Source organism: Orycteropus afer, unplaced genomic scaffold, assembly GCF_000298275.1.
Source record: "Orycteropus afer afer isolate SDZICR_OR568_19922 unplaced genomic scaffold, OryAfe1.0 scaffold00124, whole genome shotgun sequence".
Taxonomy (NCBI): Eukaryota; Metazoa; Chordata; class Mammalia; order Tubulidentata; family Orycteropodidae; genus Orycteropus; species Orycteropus afer.
In genome coordinates this window covers 8,879,777-8,885,488 of record NW_006921711.1, presented here as the reverse complement: position 1 = coordinate 8,885,488, position 5,712 = coordinate 8,879,777, and the positions used below count along the sequence as shown (strand labels likewise).

The window sequence follows — 5,712 nt, the reverse complement described above, 5'->3', positions numbered from 1 at the left end:
GGAGAACTCTACCAAACTTTCAGAAAAGAACTGACATCAATACTACTCAAACTATTCCAGAACATGCAAAAGGATGGAGTCCTCCTAAATTCATTTTATGAAGCAAGTATAGCCTTGATACCAAAACCAGGCAAATATGTCACTAAAATAATGGCAATCCAGAAATGCTAAATGAGCACAGACATGAAAAGTCTCAAGAAAAGCTTTCTATCTATAACTAAAGGACCAGAAAAAGAAAGAAAATTTTTTAGACAATAACCACTCAACTGAAACCAAACACCATAGACAATGCTGTAGCAACTCCCTAAATCACACTATCAAATACTAAGTGGGGTGCCTAGATGTCTCCCTTCACCAAGTTATAATGAAGCAGCTGAACCCCCTTGCCAGGATGATGTCAGAGATAATCTATTGGGGAGCCAGAACTTTTATTCCCTTCACTAAGTCAATACCTCACTCTGGGGTGTCAGCGGAGACACCCCTCAGCAATAATGAAGGACTCTCCCCTTCCCCCCTGGCATGATATCTGAGGAAGTATACTGAGGATTTTCACCACTTCCCATTGGTAATGAAGTCACTCCCCATAACCCATGCCAGTGGAAGCTATATGGGAAGTAATAACTAGGCACTCTTATCTCTCCTAGGCAGGTAGGCATCAGTGAAAGCCCAGTGTAGATTATAACTCTAACTCCACTGAACAGTAATGTGGAGATACCTTCCTGAGTGACAACAAAGGCGCAACATAGAATCTAGACTTCTATACCCCCCTTGCACCAACTCTTCTCTAGCAGAACAGTGTCATAAGAAGCCAACCAAAAAGGATTTGTAAATAAAATGCAGTCTTATAGCCTAATACCCCAAAGGTCCAGGTTTCAATTCTAAATCATTCTTTCAAGAACTAAGAAGATCTCAAACTGAATTAGAAAAACAATCAATAGATGTTAACAACAAATTAACAGAAGTGCTAGAATTATATGACAAAGATTTTGAAGCAGCCATAATAAATATACTTCAAAAAACAATTAAAAGCATGCTTGAAACAAATGAAAAAAAAAAAAAAAAAGAAATTCTAATCAAATAAACAGAATATATAAAGAAGAACCAAATGGAAATTTTAAAACAAAAATAAAGAACTTAGTGAATGATCTCAACTGCTGAGTGCAGAGTACAGGAAAAAGGAACAGTGAAATGGAAGAAAGATCAATAAAACTTACACCATCTAAACAGGGGAAAATAGGCTGAGAAAAATGAACAAAGCTTCTGGGACCTGTACAAATACAACAGATAGATCTAATATTCATGTCACCACAGGCCTGGGAGGGGAGAGAATGAGGCAGGGCTAAAAACATCCGAAATTAGCAAATAGCATAAGCCTACAGATTCAAGAACATGAGCAAATACCAAACAGGATAAACTTAAAGATATCCACAGAAGACACATTGGAGTTAAAACTCTGAAAACTAAAGACCATCAAAAAAAAAAAAAAAAATCAAAACAAAACCTTACCTTTGAAAAACAATTCCAACGACAGCAGATTTCTCATCAGAAGTGATAGGACCAGAAAGAAGTGGCATAACATTTTCCAAGTGCTCAAAAACAAAAAAAAAAAGGACACTCAAATAAGAATCCTATATCAAGTTTTAAAAAATGTATGTGTGCATGTGTGCACGGCTAGAGTCCAAAGACCAGGTATTTATATGAAAACAGAGTGATGAACACATTAGATCACAAAATGGAGAATGAATACATCATTACATAACTACCAAATTACATCATTATATAACTGTCAAACCATGGCCCAGCCAAGTTGACACAAAACATTAACCATCACAGCCAGAGTTACTCTTGCCTTGGCCTTGCACCTTGACATTCATCACTATCAGATGTACACCTGTCAGACATGCATCGTTAATGCACAAAATAGTTGGACAGTAGACTTTTTACTATGAGTATAAATGTGAAATATCTTATAATGAGATAGTCGATAAGGAAGGAGTAGGTGTATGTGTGTGATATGTATATATACATACACATACATTGCATTTTTATCCAAATAACGCATGCCTTTGACATTTGTTTGCCAACTGCTCCCTCCACCTGGGAAGTATTTTTGTAAACATACTATGCCATTTTTTTTTTTACAACAACATGTAAAAAAAAAAATTGCCATAGTGGCATTTATGAAAATACCTCCCAGAGGAAGGGATTGGTTGGCAAACAGAGAAGGCATGTGTTATTTGTGTAAAAATACAGTGTATGTGTGTGTGTGTGTGTGTGTATAACATAGACATATAATATGTATACATATATATTATATAGGCAGTCCCCAGCTTTCAAACATCCAACTTGTATGTGATGTCCATCAAAATATTATTATTATTACTGTTATGTTAAAGATGGTTTAGTGTATCTAGAAGTTTTTCTTTAATATGTTTTATGTGTAGAAAGTTAAACTATGTACTATATACTGAGAGTAACATTTGATTAACTGATTGCTTCCACCAGAAGATGGCAATGATTTCATTGAACTATAAGGCTGTCACTTGTTGTTGTTGTTGTTGTTATGTGCCGTCGAGTCGGCCCCGACTCATAGCGACCCCTCCTTGGGTTTCCGAGGCAGTATCACTACGGAAGTAGCCACTTTAAACTCCTTATGTCTCTGAAGAGAAGGGAGTTACTGTACTGGAAAGTATGATTGATCCTGATTACTAAGAGTAAATTGAATGATTATTGCAAAGTGGAGATAAGGAAGAGGACATCTGGGACATAGGAGATCTCTTAAGGCATCACTTAGTACTACGATGCCCTGGAGAAACTACAACATGATCCAGACAGCACTACTAATGCCCCAGATCCTTCAGAAATGAAGGTTTGGGCCACCCCATCAGGTTAAGAACCACAACCAGCTGAGCTGCTTGCTTAGGACAAAAAGAATATGGATTAGGTAGTAGAAGGTAGTTATAAAGATCAACTATGACCATGTGACCAGTTACAAAAATAAGAAATGCAACTTTTACGAATATTTCTTCATTATTTTGTTTATGAATATGTTTGTTTGTATGTGTGTATTAAGCAAATAACTTTGTTTTCTTTCCTCTCTTATCCCCCTTATAATTTAACATAAAACCAAACCAAACTCACTGTCATTGAGTCAATTCTGACTCATAGTGACCCTATTGGGTTTCCAAGGCTGTTAAATCTCTTTTATTTTTTATAAAATATTTCAAACAGAAACAAAGACTAGTGCAATGAACCCCCACGTGCCCATAACCCAGATTAAAAAACGATCAACTAATGGCTAATCTTCTTTCTTTCTTTCTTTGTTTTTTAAATCCCTACACCAATATCAAAACTGTCTCTAAAATATCCATCTATTTTCCCTCCTTTTCCTTCCCTTCCCTTCCTATCCCTGGTAACCAACAACAAGAAAACTCCTTCCCTGTATAAACCTTTCTTTGACAGTTTACAATAATGGACTTATACAATATTTGTCCTTCTGTGATTGACTTATTTCACTCAGCATAATGCCCCCCAAGTTCATCCACTTTATGAAGTCATTCACTGACTCTTCATTATTCTTTAGTGCTGCATAGTATTCCATTGTATTAAGTACCATAGTTTGGGTGTCCATTTATCTATTGATGGACATTTAGTTTTTTTTTCCATCTCTTTGCTATTGTAAATACTGCTGCAATGAACATGAGTGTGCATGTATCTATTTGTGTCCCTGGTCTCACCTCTTAGGATATATACCTATTAGTAGGATTGCTGGATCAAATGGTATTTCTATTTCTAACTTTTTAAGGAAGTACCATACCATTTTCCACAGTGGTAGTACCATTTTAAAATCCCACCAGCAGTGTATGAGAGTTCCAATCTCTCCACACCCTTGCCAACATTTGTTGTTTTCTGTCGTGTTGAACTTTGCTGTTATTGCTGGAGTGAGATATCTCACTGTTGTTTTGATTTGCATCTTTCTAATGATCACAAGCATTTCTTCATGTCTTTATTGGCTGCCTGAATATTTTCTTTGGTGACATGTCTGTTTATATCTTTTCCCCATTTTTGAATTGGATTGTTTGTCTTTTTGATGTTGAGAAGTTGAAGTTTTCTGCAAATTTTAGAGAGAAATCCTTTGTCAGATATCTCATTGCCAAAGAGACTGTAAATTTTTATGGACAGACTGCCTCATCTTCCTTCCACTGAGCATCTAGTGGGTTTGAACAACCAACTTTCTGGTTAGCCAAATGCCTTAACCATTACTCCACCAGAATTCCTTTAGTTTAACATGTTGTTGTTGTTGTTAAGTGCCGTCGAGTCGTTTCCGACTCATAGCGACCCCATGCACAGCAGAACGAAACACTGCCCGATCCCGCACCAGCCCCACAATCCCTGCTATACTCGAGCCCATCATCGCAGCCACTGTATCAATCCATCTCGTTGAAGGCCTCCCCCTCTTTCGTCGACCCTCCACCCTACCAAGCATGACATCCTTCTCCAGGGAATGGTCCCTTCTGACAACATGACCAAAATAGGTGAGACGAAGTCTGGCCATTCTTGCTTCCAAGGAGCATTCTGGCTGCACTTCCTCCAGGACAGATCTGTTAGTTCTTTTAGCAGTCCATGGTACTTTCAGCATTCTTCGCCAGCACCACAACTCAAAAGCATCAACTCTTCTTCGGTCTTCCCTATTCATTGTCCAGCTCTCACATGCATACAAGGTGATTGGAAATATCATGGCTTGTGTCAGGCGCACCTTAGTCCTCAAGGAGATATCCTTGCTCCTCAGCACTTGAAACAGTTCCTTCGCAGTTTAATTTTTCATTATAGTATTCAAGTGATATTACTTTATAATACAGTGTACATGATGTATACATAGTGTACAAAGTTATGTTTCTCTAGAGAACCCTGATTAACACAGAGGGGAGCTTCCTTAAGTTGATAAGGGTTATCTATAATAATTCTAAAGTGAGCATTATACTTAAGGGTGAAAGACCAAATGTTTTCCCACTAAGATTTGTTTTTCTTACACTTCACTGAAAATTTTTATTGGCCTTTGGATAGAAATAGGGGTTTATTTGCCAAGAAGGATGATCCCATCATACTTCTGCTGGAACTAGCCCATGGCCTCCTGTTGGCTGATTCTGTGTTTGGTCCCAATGTACCCTGCCCTGCAGTTCTTGTAAGTGATGCTGAAGCCTGGCCTACCCAGCACCACATAGAAATCCAGGCCAAAGATACCAATACTAGGATCATAGCTGATTCTCTGGTTGATATGTTCCTGGATCCCAAACCAAAGTTTCCAGTATTTGAGAAGTTATGTTTTCTTAACTTGTACTCCTACACCTTTAAACCTTTCTCCAAGTTTTCCTCTGCTTTAGCTCCATAGACTATGTAGTGGAAGGAATTATTTCATTTCTTCTAATGCCAAAGGATCTGACAGTGCATCTAGCTTTGGAGAATACAGAGGTCTGGCCTGTCAGCTGCTTCAATGACTTGGCTGCCCAAATCAGTCTGTCTCCACTCTCCCCAATCAGATGTTGAGGCAGAACTTCTAGGCTTATTTACTTTGGATACTTCCATAACTGGGTTGTTTTCCAGGTTATTTCATCAGGTGTGTTAATGGTCAGTTGTTGTTTGCTGTTGTTGGTTCTCTGTCCAAAGGACTTGTTTTAGCATCTCTTGTAAAGTTGGTCTGGTCTTAACAAATTC

General features: G+C 38.0%; 1 pseudogene; it reads right to left on the bottom strand.

Moving 5' to 3' along the window:
• Window positions 1–5,074: 5,074 nt before the first annotated feature.
• Window positions 5,075–5,712, bottom strand: part of LOC103200014 — an 81,110-nt pseudogene continuing 80,472 nt past the window's right edge.